Raw genomic sequence first — 17675 nt, forward strand, 5'->3', positions numbered from 1 at the left:
TAAATTAAACTGAGAAAAAGTGTGGTCATCACAAAGAAGTGCTAACATTCAAGTGAGAAGAAAAAAAAAAAAAAAAAAAAAAAAAAAGAGGTGATTCTTTTCTTTCATCAATAACTTTGTCTTCCTCTCTAATTTGGGACAATCCCAACAAAGCTAACAGTAGATACACTTTAACATGGCTTCCCTTTCCTTTGCCCAAGGGAAGATGGAATAGAGCTAAATGAGCATAATTACAGGATCCACATTTCTGACCTGTGCAATGAAACACGTTATTTCAGTCTTTGTACACTCCTGCTGTCATCCCACCATACCAAACTGATATTAATATGACTACACTGCCCCCAGCACAGCCAGCTTTAAGCTGGAAACCCTGACATGCCTCAGCTCCTCCTCACACCCACCAGCCTGGACAGGCCTTCCTTCACATACCACATTTTCATACAGGAAGGTAAGGAAAGAGATCAGCCTGCCAACTCAGAAACAGAAAATATGATCGTGGTTTTGTAAGGTACCAAACAAATTACTCTGTGAAAGCAAAATATACCTTACATTGCAGAAATTTTAATCCCTACAGTTTAATGAAATAAAAAACAATATGTGGGTGGGAAAGAACAGTGTAGGGGTTGTTTCTGAAGGAGATGAACAAAAGGGAGGGGGGGAGGTCACTTTAAAGTCCATCTGCTCTACATTCAAATTCTATTTCTCCCCAGTGTAAAGCATTTTGGTTTTGATAAGTTCACTTTGGATTAATTGACTTAAAGAGAACTCTGGTTGAGTTTGGATTCAAATTGATCCAACTTTTTAGCATTTCCAGAAGAACAGACTTACTGCTTGAAACACTGATTATTGCTGGTTTCATGGACATCCACAGGATCTGGTTTTAAATTTATAAGGCAACATGCTTTAGTGATCCAAAGTACCAGGAGCTGCACTACACAAAGTACAATTATACTTTGAAATAATATGGGAGATCCTTTATTTCAGCTTTTACCAAGTACACATGCAACTGGACGTTTATAAGATTTTCAGGTGATTGCTTGAATTAACAGGAAATCCAAAGTATACTTCAATGGAGACTCGGTACAGAAATTAAATAATAGTTCAAGTTATGCTGTGATTACCATAACCACCTACTTATCAACCAACATTTCTAATTAATATTCTACCACAGAAAAAAAGAATCATTTCAATTAAAAAATTGGTAAATAATGATTAGAAATATAACACAATGGCACCAGTGTTGCCAACCCCCAGCATTCACATAATTCATGATGATGGTCTTTCTTGAAAAGTAGCACTTTTGGGAACACTACTCATTTTATTCATCTCTGGACTGTACCCAACCATATATTTGACTTTTCTCAACAATGTCACTGGAAAGAACTAGTTTTTTTCTAAGACTCAGACTAAAATTGAGTGAGAGGTCAGGACCATTGTGACTTAAGGAGTTGCATATTTTAAATCATTTTTACTACAGTTTCTCCCTGTCCCCATTACAGAGGCAATACTATACAACAAATGACAATCTGAATATTTGAAAAGAAATAAAGACAAGCAGAATAAATTCTTACAGCTTTGTTTCTGTGCAGATCTGGTTTCTAACCCAGCAAGGATGGTCACATGTTGTGATATGTAAAGCTTTTATTTCTACCCTCTGTAAGGCACCAGCCTCTGAAGGCAGATGTAAGAGTAGATGTCTAATGAAGACCTTTCAACTTGTAAATTTATCAATGACCTCTCCAACAGTAAGTACATCTCCCTCCTTCAAAGTGCCTCTCTGACCTCCCCACACCATGCTCATGCTATTATTAAGACAGCTGATTAGTAAGAAAGCAATTGGAGTTGACAGCAGTGGCACTGCTGTTCTTTTTCAGGCCTACCCAGTCTGTTCTGCTGGGATGCACACTTACTAATTCACTCCTCAGTATTTAGGGTTTCATAGCTTTAGGGCAACAGGGACCATTTGATTATATTGTCTGATTTCCCATCTATCACAAGCCATTAAATTTGATGTGGGATCCTCACACAAAGGCCAAAAGCTTAAGTGAGATGAAGAAGACATTACTGATCTCAGGACACCAATGCTGCATCTGCACTAGCATTTGTTTAAAACCCACCACACATGCAATGAGATCTACCCAGATCATCAGCATAAGAAAGTGGAGGACATCAAGCTCCCATCTGAGGGAGCTTAACCCTGGGCAAAGTTCTCCTCTCTGCCTTTTATTTCCCACATGAGACATCCACCTTAAAAAACCTCCAAACCATCCTAACCAAAGACACAATACATACATCCAGTCTCTGTCTCCAGCACAGTCCATCTTTTATGCATGAGAAGAAAACCTGAAAGGAAGAACACCTCAAAACATACCTATCCTGATGGAAGGGAACAAATTCTACTGAGCACATTGTCTGCTGAAAGGTGCAAGCACGGCAGTTGATTATAATCACTGCCTTTAGTACAGAGCTGCCACTGCTGTTATTTGAGGATGTTTCAGCAGGCAGGACATGGCTGATGGAGCTGCTGACTCGGGCATACCATGTCCAGCAGCAGCAGGACTGCCACAATTCTCTACTCTGTAGCAACCACCCAGTAAATACAGGCTTTCTTGCTGCTTGGGCTCAAAAGGCTTTGTAAATATACCTGTTCTCATTTCACAGACTGTTACAGTTAACTAACTCATGTTTAATTACCCTCAGTGCTAAGAAATTGCACCCTATTTCTTCATGGCAAAGTTGCCTTAACTGCAGTTTCCAAGGATCAGTTTTATTCCCTTATCAGCCAGACTCACCAGTGCTGTAGGATGTGTCCTAGGTGGGAAAACCATCTCACAGCTGACTCACTCACTCACTCACTCACTCACTCACTCACTCACTCACTCACTCACTCACTCACTCACTCACATCAGCTGAGCTCCATGAGCTTGTTTTCTTCTTGGAAAACATTCATTTTCTTTCCAGTATTCTCCTCCTTGCAGTACAGCTAGTGGGATTGTCAGAGCCCATTCTTCTGAACTTACTACACTAACAGTAAGAAAAGGGTACATGACCTAAATTTACCTCTGGAAACACTGGTGCAGCTGGATGCTGCATGACAACAGAGCCCCCAGGGAAAGGGGACCTGAGGCTGGAGCACTCTGCCCAGCCAGAACAGGAGCCTGTGGCTGCAGCAACCTCCTCCCAAAAAGGGAAAGAATGTTTCAGGTTTTGCAAGAGTAAAATGTCCAAACACCAAGTGAGATGCAGTGTCATGATTCACGTCATGTCTTATTCCTCCTACAAGGGGAAATCTGCTGCTCCTGTGCAAGAAGATAAAAAGGGAGAAAAAGTAACAAAGCTCTGTCTCATCAGGCCACAAGATGCATACAGAACTGCCTGGGGTGAAGACAAGAATAAGCAACGTCAGCATAGGAAGGTGTCATACAAGGTTTAAGCTTTTTCAGCAGTAGAGTCTCTGTCTCTCTCATGAATAAATACATAACCCAAGACAATTTAATTCCCACTGTTCTGTATTTCTTACACAAAAACTTTTCAAACCACAGGATGACCCACAGGTGAGCATTCCACTGACAACACAAAGTGACATTTTATGAGGTATGGCCCTTTACAAACTGCACGTCTGTGCTGAGATAAAAATGTGTCTCATAGCATAGCATATGCCTTTAAATGCAGCACAGGGCAAGGTGGGGAGCAGACAGTATGTAGTGAAAATGACAGGTTTTCCTCAGTCCAGAAGAAAAGACTATTAAATATTAATTGGCAATGTAGACAGCTTTTACTGCATATGTAAATACTATAATACTCTGATTTCCAAGATTCATTTGCAAAATGTGACTCTGTAATTTGTTCAACTTTATTTATGATTTTCATACTGTTGCTTTAATCTTTCATAATTAATATAATGAGGTCCAGTAATAAATTCCCACTTTTTTCACCCTTCTTTTGCTTTTTTTCTTCTAGAACTGCCATTAAAATTAATACTTCAAGACCGCAGCTGGAATGATATTTAAATCCTTTCACCAGCTGGAGAATATTATGGGCACAGTGCTAGAAGGAAAGAAGCACCAAGATCACTTTGAGACAAGATACAATATTACTCACATGCCTCCATTTCAGTCTTATAAGCTCCTGCAAGTCCTCTCTCACAACAGAAAGAAATGCAGGAATGCCCTTGGAAGAGGGTGAAGAAGTAAGTGAAGGATGAGTTTTGCAGCCCATGAGTAGTGTTCAGGTAATGCTGCTTGTTTTAGTCTACTCGTTTGCACTGTCTTCTAAATTAACTAAACTCAGCCAGAAAACACAGGCTGAATACCACAGTTAGGGGTAAAATGCTGCAAGCAGTAATTATCAATCACTTTCTTTTCCCAACCATCAAAGAAGGTAATTTGTTTGTTTTCTCCACCCAGCAAGGAAAAGACTGGGTGGTCTTCTGACTTAAGAGTCTGAGAAATATTCCTCTCAAAGACAAGGCTACTCCAGGCCTCTTGGGCAGCATGAGGTCCTTTTTCAACATGGTCTTACACTGTATTTGATTTTAGTCACAGACCTTAATGGAGTGTGGCAATGTTTTGCAAATCATCACTAAATACCCTTTCTTCATAGTGCCATGTAAATCTCAGGAGTGTTTCCAAGAAATGAATAAAGCCTTGCTTGTGGGAAAGGTAACATATTTCCATTTCCTCAGCTGTCTTCATCAGTATGGGACTACCATGCCACAGAGATTTTTTAATCAGGTTAGAGACTAATACCTCTCCATCTTGCAGCAGTTGTCACCAGTTGCAAGAATGTAGCAGCTTTATTCAATACGTAAGTAACTGTGAATTCTGATGCTATTATGTCATTGAGAGAGAGACATCCCAATGAAACATAATGTAAAAACTCAGCACCTTGCAGAAAATCTAAACAAGTCTATTTATTTTAAAACATCTATTGGATTGCTACCCATTCAGACTTAAAAAATGAATTAAAATTTTTTGTTTCCCCACCCCCTTCTTAAACAGTCTACTTCTGATAATACCTGTGCTGAAAGCCATGCCAGTTTAAGTTGAAGTTGTTTGCGTACTGAAAAACCTAAGTTGTGGAGTGTTCAATGTTGCAATTCAGCTTCCCTTTACAGTAAAAGGCAGCTAGGAGAAAATGGGACAGGAACCAGGCTGAAAAGCTTTCTGAAAGCTGCAGCTGCAGCCAACAGCTGAAATTTAAAATCAGACATTATTTTCTCTCCTCATCTTGTGGGCTCTGCCACAGTTTCAATAAACCACAAATTTAGCCACAGAGGCACTATCGCTTGTAATTTTCTTTTGCTGATGGAGCTAAAATAAGAACCGTTAACACTTCCCCAACTTCAGAAAGCAGCATATGTCACTCCAATAGGGCTCTTGACAGGTTCCATGTGGACAATGCATTAAGCAAGTAGCAACCCCCAAATGTGGTACTGTGAAATTAGCAATTTAATATTTCAGAGAGAATCTGAAAAACAAGATCATGTGAGTCAAGGAAAGCAGAGGAACTGCTGCCATTTCCCAACCCAATGAGAGAACAGACACCTGTGATAGCCAGCAGACATGGCTCCCTTGGATTTCCAGAGGGCATGTAGCAACATCCCTTGGTAAAGGTAAAGAAACAAAGAGGAGATTTTCCCATTGATAAAAAAACTGAATAAAGATAGGAAAAACCCTGTAGGAACAAAAGGCAGATTTCCCTGGAGATGTAGATTACCAATCACACAGAGTGGACTGGTTCAGGCAGCTCTCTACATTACTGAGCTGGAAAAGAGGGTTTAAGTGAGGTGGCCGAGTTAACTGAGTACATTATGATATTCAGGGAAGACAAGGGCTGGTTACAAGGAAGAGACTTCATAAGATTCACTGACTAGGCAGTAAAATGACAGGTGAAATTCCATGTATGCAAACATAAAGCAATGCACATTGACACTGAACAAACTATTATTGCTCAAAAAGAGAGTTTGAGGTTATAACCATTTTTTGAAAATTTCAGCTCAGTGCTCATTAGAGATTAAAAAACCAAACAGATGTTAGAAGATGATAGGAAAAGAATAGCAAACAAGGCAGATAATACCACTCTGCTAATGTACAAATCCACAATCTACCCACATTTTGAATATTGCATGCAATTTTAATTTACTCCAGATCAAAAAAAATGATACAATAGAGACGTTAAGAAAAAGGCAGCATGGATGATCAAAGTTATAGAAGAGTTTCTGTACAAGGAACAACTGAATTATGTAGGACTCTCCATTACCAAAACAGATAACTCAAACATCTGTTTAAGGTCTACAAACATGAGTGATTGGAGTTGAATGGAAAAAAGGCTGGTCATTCTCTCTCTCAATACTGACTGTAGGGTCATCAAATGAAAGAAGTAAGCTCGTAATTCAAAGCTACATAGATGTGAATATTAATTTCACAGAGCATTATGGAAGCGCTGGTAACCTGGGGAACTTCTTGCTGTAGGACATTGCAGTTACCGAGTTTAGAGGAGTTAAAAAAAAAACCAACAAACTAGTTAATGCAAAAAAAATCCATTGAGCACTGTTAAGAAAAAGCACATAATCCTTGGTTTCCCTCAAGTAATCTTTTAATTGCATATTTCTGGGAGCTGGGAGGATATTCCAGATGTATGACTGCATGTTTCCTTGATCCCACATCCTTTTTTAGGTAGCAATCACCATTCAAGACAGGTTGTTGGGCCTGGTACAACTGCTTTTACGCTTGACAAGGTACAAGAAGTCCTAATGCTGACAGCAACACTTTGTAATATGTGCTAAACATAGAGAAATAGAAGCACATTAGAATAGAAAAACAGCAACCCTATACCTAATCAAACCATTCTTTTCTGTGGTCAGAATTGCACAGAAATCTCCTCCTGGAGAGACAATATGAGAGAAAATGTTAATACATACAATACATTAAGTTATGTTTCATCTGTTGTAGAAAATTGTCTACACAGGGAAGTTAGTGCAGCAGAAGCTAGAGAATAAATTTGCAGTGCCTCAGCTATTCCACAGAGGGGACAGACAATGCAGGGTAAATCTTACATGGCATCAGCATCCAAGGCTCTGGATACCATCAAGTGTCAGAACACTGTTAAACCTTTTGAACAAGGGATCTGTATGGCTTTGGGGGGATGAGATAATCTTTTCTCCTGCATCAATTCCCTCCTACCAAGAAACCACTCTGGAAGACTTTAGGTGCCCTGACTTAGACTGAAGCACAGCATGCACCAAGCCTCCTGTGCCCTTCCCCGTTTCTCTGGGATATGGGACCTAGTGTACAGCAGACAAGGCTGTGCAGATCAGCACACAATACTCCACAAGGCAGCACTAGGATCTGGTAGGTCATCACTGATTTGCTTGTTTAGAAGCACAAAATCTGAATATCTGCTCACACTGCTGCACACAACCTTCCAATGAAGGCATCATATGCTTTTGTTCCTGTAGTTCCTTGGAGATTTGCTTTGACTATTTCCTGTTTGAGATGTGTAACCCACCTCTAGGCTTTCTCAGTCCAAGGAAACAGGAGATTTATGCTTTCTTTCTTTCTTTCTTTCTTTCTTTCTTTCTTTCTTTCTTTCTTTCTTTCTTTCTTTTTAGTCAGGAGACATTTTTCAAGGGCAAAGAATAGTACACCTTTTATTAAGCAGTGATGCACAGTAAGAAACTTTTACCAGCAATTTCTCAAGGAATGTTATGACCGGCTGACTTGAAAGAGACCTATCCAAAATCTCATTAGATTTTTAAGTACTTTAGAAAGCAGTTCTTACAGAATTATCGAACACAAAGGAAAGCAATGGCAATTTCATACCTGAGATTATGTACTTGTGTAACTGCAGAAACACATCAGAGTGGTGAGGAGTGTTGTGCACTTGGAGCTATTGCTGTAACAGGGAGCTCCCGGGGATTGTTGCAGCAGACTCTTTGTAAACATTTTGTTTGCATGATTAAACATTGTTTCTCAAGTGATGTACATATGGTATACAGTGATGTATCTCAGTAATTCCTGACCCAGAAAATCTGAAGTAATTTTTAAAAAATACAAAAAAATCATAAAATCTTCATGGATGTGGTGTACACACCATTTGTAACACCATGCATAAGCAACCTTTGGATATTGTGGTTTGTGTAGAGCAGCCAAATTCCTCCTCTGCTGGAGACCAGGGCTCTGCACATGGCCCTGCAAAGGTGGCTGCAGGCTGGCAGATGCACTGGTTGTTCTAGAGATGTTTCATCTGCAATACTGGCACTGCAAGTGACAGAAAACAACAGTGCTCTTTTCTAGCTGGCAGGACTTCTTGGATACCACCAAAGAATCCCATTCCTTCCTTCTTTTGAAGGGAAGCCAAACTCCCACACCTCACTTAGTCTCAGCCATCAAAAATACAAGCAAATATCCACTTGGTAACCACAGGGATGAAAGAGGAACTGCTGAAGGTAATTCATTGCACTGAATCTAGACCCCTATTTCAGGATGGGGTGGATTAGTCTCCTGAGACACCTCTCCATGACTTTACAGCAGCATACACATGAGACTAAATGCCCAGCACATACAGGGCCAATGTTACAGGAGCTGACTCTTGCATGCAGCAGAGCAGAGCATTTATTGTGCAGTGGGCAGCTCTCCAGTGGAGGTAGTGGTGATTACTTGACAACATCTGCACATATGGCTTTTTGGATGGCATGATACTTCCTTAAATACTTCTGAGAATAAAATAAAATTAATTTTTTATTTGGAAAAACATGTACTCTCTATACGTGGAAATACCTCCTAATACTCTTTCTAACATTTCCACAATGTTTTAGACAGTGGTTCCCATGCAGACTGTTTTCCTCAAGAGCCAAGCACACATTTCATTCTAAATTTTAGGCTCATGTTCCAGATTCCCTGTATGAAGACTTTGCTATTTCTATTTTTGCCCAACACTTTTTGTCATACTGTTTTGCTGCCAGCAGACTAGAGAATCAGTTTCTTAAACACTTCTCTCTTGAAACAAAACAATCCAACCCAGATCATATTCTGAGGAGACTCTCACTACCACAAAATGCTGTTTTACAAGGCTGAGGATAGTCTGTCTTTCCCTTGCACTATGGTTCTGTTTGCAATCTCATACCAGATGGAGCTGTTGCATGATTCCTGTCCAGACTTTGAAAACTGAAGCACGAAGCTTGCTCTTAAAACTTGTGTCAGTAACACTTCATGAGTGGTGGCTGTGGCTGTGCCAGCAGGGCTGCAAACAGCACTTCCTTCTACCCTTTGACCCCAATCCATGTAGACACAGTGCAGCATCCATACTGAGCTCTGCTGAGCTGTGTGGGGGTCTCAGGTCTGTGCAGCACATGGCACCACACAGAGGTGACATGTCTCACACAGACACACGTGTGCACCCTGCAATGCCTCCTCAGCTGCTGCCTCTCTCACCTCTTGGCTCATTGTCTTCAGCATATTTTGCTGACAGCATACCTTACTTTGCCTCATCTAGCACCCCCAAAGAAACACAGGAAGAAAAGCTATTTATAGACAAAGGCATAGTTGAAAAGCTGTGTTCTTGAAGCTGTTGGTAGCTGGATAGAGGGGATAGTTGGGCTGCTGAGAGGCTGAGAGCTGGCCTAGGGGTTACAGCTTCTGAAGGCTGTTCAGCACCAGCATGACCAGCACTGATAGAGAAGGCAAGCACCCACCTCCTGCAGGTGTTGAAGCTGCTGTCCCCTAAAACACACAGCCCAGCAGCAGGAGAGGGAATTCACTTCCCATCCTGATACTTCATCTCAAGACTTGTCCTAGCTTTTCGCTCTGCGGTCATGACCCAACTGTGCTCAATGTCCTGCCAATGAAACACAGACAATTTTTGCAAAACCGAACAGTTTCCTACCATGGAAAGTCCCAGAGCTTAGAGAGAATAGGTTGATCTCCACCCATTGTCTGTTTCAAAACTTCCTTCACAGCTTCAAATTACAGTCTTCTAATGAAAGTATGGGGAAATCAGAAATCAGACTTTGACAATAGAGACACTAACGACATGCAAACCACTTTTTTTTTTTTAAGTTCTTTTTAAAACTTTCATTTGTCTCTCATCCTCAATGAAACACAAGTCCCAAAAGAAGAACATGCAGAAAAGCATGTCCTACAGGCTCCCTGTGACTGGCAAGATCCCCATATGAAAGTCCAGAAACTTCATCAGGCCTGGATAAGAAAAGTTAAAGCTATTCTTAGATGCTGCTTTGGAAACCACAGACTGATTTTTAACACAAAAGAGCAGAAATTCTCTTTGAGAGTCCTGAAAGAACTTAAAATCTTTGGTCTAAGACCTCACTTGTTTTTAGGGTGAAGCCTCAGGCTGTTGGCTCTCCCTACAGCCTCAAAACTGGCTAGACCACAAGAGATTCTGCTCCAAGCCAGTGTCATAAGTTTGATTAACCATTTAAAACTTTATGTAAGGTCTCAGAAAGGAGGTACCTCTTACTCTGTAAAACTCATGACATTTGTTTTTGTAGTTACACAATGATGCAGGCATGCATGCTTAGCATTTTGCACAGACTGCAATGCCATCAGTGTAAACTGCTAAATTCTGAAGGAAAACTGAACTTCTATAATTGCTCTTTAGTTACTGGAGTTGATGTCTGGTTGAAGATAAAAGCAAAACAAAATGAAGTTTTAGACTAAATACAAGCTGTGATGCTGGTAGAATTTTGCACTGATCTTATAAAATATCTGCACATGGGGTATTTAGCATTACTTCTTAATATTACTGAATGTTCTTCACAGGGTGGTAGATTTAAATCCCAACAATGCATTAGTGTTGTCTATGGAAAGAAAAACACCTAAGGAATATCTAGCTGTTATATCCCTGCAAAAAAACCCAGCAACAAAACCAACCAAACAAACAAGAAAACAAAAAAAACTTAAACTTGACTTGGCAAAGTCTTTACACATATTAGATAAAAGATGTAGAAAACAGATGCTTCTTCTTACCAGCAGCCAAGATCTTCTAATAACCCTACAATTTGTTAATCAACTAACATATGGTACTGCTTTGGGAAAACACACCATTCTGATTTTGCACTTACATGGTTGGTTTCCTACAGAACTATTTTCAAGATTTAACCATTGTTATATAACCTAGTAACTTTTATTCTTATACTTCAAATAAGTCAATAAGAAGATAATCAATTTTAATGCAAACAATAAGTAAAACTAATTTTCACATAGTTTTCAGTGATGGATAAATTTTCACTTACTATGTTGAATCTCCCCAAACCATAAAAATCACAACTTGCTGCATAATTATGACATAAAAATTCTGTTGACTTCAATCCCTTTAAAATCTACTACATTAAGTTTTTTAGGGCAAAGCTAAACTGCCAAGGCAAAATTCGGTGTAGCTTCATAATGTCTGCACAAAGTGCTTCCCACATTTACAGAACTTCATTAATGTGTTTTAACCTCTATTTTAAACACATAAGAAGCCTTGCTGTCTCCTGAAATGACACAACGATTTCCTTACACAGAATATAATACTTCTAAATATTATTAGGTAAAAAAAATATTAAAAATTAGCCTATTAGGTTTATTTTTTAATGGACCTTATTTGCTTAAATTTAAATTTTAAACCAGTATGCCTCTGCTGATCTAGTCTCTCTCTGTCTGTCACTGGCTTAATTTACCAATACTCAGCTGCTGGGCCAGAAAAGCTCCTGCCACCCTGATACAAACTCAGTGCCAGTCCATTCACAATGTCACACACCTTGCACAAACCTACCACCACTCAATCTGGGTGCCAGGCCGTGGTTTCTGCTGCTCAGCCCCTCCTGTTGGAAATGGGATCAGCCTGCTCTCTAAAGGCATATGGCAGACCCTGCTCCCAGACCACAGCAGCAGCTCCCCCCACCTGAGCTGCTCCTACGGCTCTAGATGGCTTTTGCTCCCCCAGTCAGGAGGCTTTGGCTGTCCTGGTTGTCTGTGCAGTGCCAGGGCTCCTCTGCAGCCCTGCCCGTGCCTGGCCAGGGCCATGAACACAGTGCCAGGGCGTGGGGCACTGGGTGCTCCAGGTTCCCCAGCAAGAGGCTCCAGTACTCTGCTGTGTCACCCTGCAGATGAGGTGACATCCAAACAGCTCTGGTCACAGCATGGAAGGGAAAGACTGTCTCTGCCCAGACAAGAAAACTGTGAGCAAGCACAAGGAAGTTTGGCACAGAATGTCTATAAAAAAGTAAAGCTCATGGAGAAAGCTTAGGAAGGCTTTTATGTTTGCTATTAAAATTAGAGATAGGCAGTTCTGAATATGTATATATATTCTACAGTTTGAGGCCATTAGGAGAGCTTGTTTTTTGGCTGTTTTTCATGCTTGTAACATCAGACACAGATGTAGCACAATTTTAAAAACACTTTCAAAGTAGTTGCATATGGAAGCTTGTTTATAAGTACAAAAATAATTGCCTTACAGTGCTACTTCTCAGCACTGGACATGACAATGCATTCTGTTTTATTTAAAGGAAGAAAGAGTTCTAAAATTTCTGAATACCTGAAACATACTAAAAGCACCCAACATGCTTTTCAGCAAATTAACTTTTTTTTCTCTATTTTCAATAGCAGAATAAAAATGAAAGTTGAAGGTTAAGCACATGAATTCCTGAGATTTTTCTAACATTAAGTTTAAAAGTTTAAACCTGGGCTTTTACTTGCAAGAAATACAAGGAACAAAGTTACAGGAAAATAAAGTGATTTAAGAAAAATGAAATAAGAGAATGCCATAACCTTTAGTATTTTGATACTATTCAAAATTTTATAAATCTATATAGACTGGAAGACAGAAATTCTCAAGTTATTAAACTTTGAACTATCCCATATACACACCTGTATTCACAGTCACATAATGCTACACCTCTATGTTTCACAGCATATCTCTTCCTCTCTAGATTGCCCATCATCAATTAAATTATAAACTCTATCAAGACACACAAGAATTTCCTGCACAGTGTGTGATATAATGGTCCAATGAATTCTGCTGTGAGTTTCAGGCTATTACTCATAATATAATAAATTATACTTTAAAATGCATTTCAGAAAGTCTCTCTCAGTTAAATACTTGATTTTCACTTAGATGTAGCAATAATCTTATGAAACAGATGCATGACTGAAATGAACATTAATAGTTTCACTTCCTGGCACACATATCTGAAAGAGATCTTTAAGAAATTCAGAGCAGGCTGTACTGTCTGCAGAAGATAAAAGTCCCACCTGGCCAAGTCCCAAAACAGATCATGGGATAGGATGAGACACTTAGTGCTGGAATGTATCTCCTCTGAAAGGCTAGCACGTACACAGTGGGACAGTGTGTGAGGGTGGCTCACCTGGATATACAAGCAGCTTCATGAGGAAACTCACACCTGCAGCAACATTCTTGGCTTGAAAGGGGTTGCAAAGAACACTTGATAAATTACCTGGCAGAAGGTGTTTCTTCCATCTCCAGCTTATTCTCATTTTTTAAAAACCAATTATTTTCTTTGAATTTTGCTGCATAAAAATTCAAGATTTTGCTTACCAAACCTCAGTTCCTATGGGTGACAGAAGAAGAACAAATGTGATTTTTCAGCAGTTTAACACTTTTGGGGTGCAGAGCCTCTTTGGTGTTTGTATAATGGCTCCTACAAGGAGCCCATAAACAGCAGTGGAATCGCAGCCACTGGGATGATGACAAATTCCCCACTGAGAGCCGAGGAGCAGCAGGGAGGCACAAACACGTCCTGGGCTTTGTTGTCCTGCACCCAGGCTGCCTCCCTGAGTCAGCCCTGTGAGGAAAAAGCAGAGGGCAAGGGGACTTCAGGGGGTCCCAATTGTGTTTCAGCACACACCCCATTGCATCAGGAGCACCTTCCTCATGAAATGGAGGTGCACAAGGGCTTCCATTGTGCCTCCATACCCAGGTCCTCACAGCCACTGCTCCCAGCATGGCAGCACATGCTTCTGGATGAACTGCAAAATTAGGTATGCCTTGAACACCACACTATTTTTGATGAAAACAAAAGAGAAATGCATTTAGACACTCTCATTCTACTCTGATCACCTAGGGTATCTAACTCCACCTTGAAGGAGGTTTGGATTGCTCTACGACTGATATTTAAACAGAACCCATGATTCTAAATTGGTGGTGGAAGTACCCTAAAGCTATCTGAAACATCTGAAAAGATAACAACATTACAGATTTGTAGATGGGCAAAATTACCTCTGTCTCTTAATCCAAGATCCTGGATAAGGAAATGCACTGCTGGTGTCTCAGAGTACTCCAGCAGCTTAGACTGGTGCTTTGCAATACAAGCAGTAGCGGATCTGCTATTGTTTTCTCACTGAACATTTCACCCTTGCTACATCAGCAAATTAGTATCTACTGAGTTCAAAGCTATTACACAATACCCACAGTCCCTCCCCCTTAACAAAGAAGATAAAACATACTGTGTTTAAAATGCAATTAAATTTCTAGATAATAACAAGATGTATGAAATCAAAACTTCATTGAAATGTTTTAACTTACTGAACTATTCTCTTCCTCCAGCAGAGCGTTCTGCACCAGTTATTAGGAACAAGAAGGGAATTTCCTCCTCCTCGACTATTCTTGAAATAGATTGCAGTAAGTCTTCCTTTCCAACCCCAGCCTTCAACAGCAAAAGGAAGCAACTCTCAATCTACAGGCAGGAAGAACCTCACAAACTAAAAAAAACCACCCCAACCTAAATTTTGATGATCACTTTATTAAATATCAACACAGCCATTTCAGAAAGAAGATCTCTATGAGCTGTTTTAAAAGACTTCCCAATGCAGAAACTAAATAATAGCATAATGCTTACTTGTCTTGCCTTTCAAGTCCGGAAAGCTCTTTGTTAAGATCACTTGTAGTAAGGAAACAAGTTTTCACTCACTCTCTGTGTGTATTTTTGTAAGCCAGTCTTGTAAACAAACCAGTGATAGTTTATGGATGCCAATAGAAGACAGATTGCCTTTGCCATGAATGTTAAATGAAAATTTCTACATCAGCCCCACACAGCCTTGCAAGATTTGGGAATTCACTCCATATGGCAGGGTCAACAGTCAGAAGACGGACAATGACAAAAAGGTTCAGGTGGCAACAGCCTCCTGACAACTTTATTATCGTTAATAGGCAAGGAAAAGGCAAAATATGCAGCAAGTGGCTGTATAAATGTGTACTGCACAGCATGGAACTCTTGGGGAAGGTTTCCTCACCCAAGATTTAGGTTGTTAAAAGTCCTTCACCCTCTAAAAGCCCCAAGTCACGTCGGACGAAAAAAGCAGAATCTTCAAGGCCTGTTTTCAGGTTTCTTGTGTTGTTTATTATTTGACATCTCAAAATTTTCTCTGCTCCCAGCCGAGGTCCGGACAGCGGCTGGGACATGAGGCAACTGCCCACCGATGGGACGTCACCGTACATGTATACAGATAACTACGTGTAGGTTATTTACTATTTTGTACCAATGCTTAGCGCCCACACTAAAAGGGTGATTTCTACTTTGACCTAATCCATTCTAACTACCTTGTGTTGTCACTGCCTCAGAAGATGGAGGACGAGGAAGAAGGAAAGGAACACAAGGTACCACCCTAATTCCTCCATTTTGTCCCCCACTTACCTCTATTCTACGAACCCTAAAACCACTGAATTTTTCATCTTTTGCTGTATTAAACTACTTTTTCACATCTTGGTGGTCTGTAATTCCTCTCAGTGTCGGAAGCCTCTCCCATGGACTAAAATCAAACCCAGTGTTTCCCTGGGCTCTGTGCCAAGTCTCCAAACCCCCTGGACTGGCTCTGCACCCCCCTGTCCAGGGCTCAAATTCCCTTCCTCAGGTCCCAGGTCATCCAAGGGGATGTCCTGGACTCCAACATGGAACAATCTCATTTCAAAGATCTCAATTAAGTGGAAGCCAAATCAGTAGCTAAACCATATGCTAGACCCTGAGATCAGCCTTGGTACAGCAATGATTAAAGGCGGGCATTAGCTGAATTCAGCAACTGAGAAAATAGAGGGTCCTTTGGTTTCAGGGTGTGTTTGGGTTTGCTGGGTTTTCTTAAAGATATTGTTCTCCGTCTTTTCTTCACTTCTTCAGCCTGGAACACCTCCCCTCCTCTCTTATAGGCAAAAGAACAGGGCTTTGCACAGCAGCTTGCAAAACTCCCTCTCAGAGATCCCTCTGTATCATTAAGGGATTTTGGAAGAGAGACTGATCCTACAGCCTCAGCATCTTAAGAAAGGTGGAAGGCCAGACCTGTCCCTGTCTAGTCCATGCATTCACCCTGGGATTTGATATAAAATCTTGAAAATTCAACTGTGCTGTGAGTGCTTCAGCCTTCACAACCTTCCCAGGAATCTTCTGTGGAAACCATATTGACAAAAAACATTCTCCAGAGGATTTTTATATAGCATTGAATTGGTAATTGCAGGCTTCTTCAATACAGCATGTCACTCCTAGATTTACCAACCCCTTGCTCATATCTTTTTCTGACCTTGCTGCAGACTTGGAAAACAGAGAAACCATGATGTAGCCTTTTAATGCTAATATGTGAGGTGGAAGAACTGTAACAGCACAACAGGATCATCACCTTTCTTAAAAAGCAAGAGACAAAGAAAGTCCTTCCTAAGGACATAACTTCCCCTACCCCTGATCAATTTAAGACAATCTGATCAATGATCAGGAAGATGAGAGTGCTCTGAACTCCTCTATGGAGGTTTTATTTGCTGTATCAGGAGCCCAGGCTACTCATTTAGGGGTTGAAGTTCCATGACTAGAAGTCAGTCATCTTTGAGAATAACAGACTGAACTAGAAATCATCATTGAATCAAAACCTCACTGTAACAAAATGGCTTTTCACAATAGAAAACCGTAAATTATGCGCAGATGCTCCATCAGTGCAAAAGAATCATCACAAACTGAAAACAGAAACTTGGAAAAACAAAGTGTGCAGGAAATCCAGAAAGAATGGCATTGGAGTCAACGTGACAGAGGAAAAGAGTTGAAATTGAAAGATACTCTCTACTGGGAAAAGTCTGAAGAAATACAGGAAAAATAGTTCCACAAGTTTTCTGGCAAAGAAATCCTTCATTAGGAAGCAGGGAAATAAAAAACGCTCCTGGGATAAACGCAGAGATAGCCATGATGGCCCTTGGCTATCTGCCATCTGATTAGCAGTGAATGCTCTACCATAGAGGCAGCAGGTATGAAAATGCACTGGTATACTGAAATTCTGTCCTGGGAAAGCATGTGACAATATTTTTAATTGACATTAGCAATACTTGCACCTCCAAAAATGTCAATAAAATTTGTTACAGATTTATTCAGTTGATGATTTTTGTTTCATATGCGAAAAAGGAGTGCCGTCTCAGAGTAATTAGTAATTAATTTGCCATACCAAAATCCATGTTCATCTAAATAGCAGACTAAATGCAAACAGATGCTGTCTTGATTTCACATTTAAAGTCCAAGACAATGGTTCTCAAAACATGGTCCCAAACTATGTGTGGCCTGTTGCACAGCTCTGCAAAACTGAAAACTCATTTTACAGTGCCCAAAAATTATCTTTGGGGAATAAAGGGAATAAATTACAGCTACCCTTCTTACACCCATGAACTTTGCCTCTTTTGGAAGGAGGATAGTAGCA

At 40.3% G+C, this 17675-nt stretch overlaps 1 protein-coding gene across 2 annotated transcripts in view; it reads right to left on the reverse strand.

Moving 5' to 3' along the window:
- KIAA1217 overlaps window positions 1–17675 on the reverse strand; it is a 353656-nt gene that overhangs the window by 178082 nt on the left and 157899 nt on the right. The window contains exon 1 of one of the 2 annotated variants that reach the window (XM_083862713.1): window positions 14542–14655. The exons of the other annotated variant lie outside the window; for it this stretch is intronic. The gene's annotated coding sequence lies outside the window, so the exon portion shown is untranslated. Of the gene's footprint in view, window positions 1–14541; window positions 14656–17675 lie in introns of those variants that run through there. 2 annotated transcript variants of the gene reach the window in all.

The sequence above is a fragment of the Zosterops lateralis genome (assembly GCF_965231275.1).
Source record: "Zosterops lateralis genome assembly, chromosome: 1".
Classification (NCBI taxonomy): Eukaryota; Metazoa; Chordata; class Aves; order Passeriformes; family Zosteropidae; genus Zosterops; species Zosterops lateralis.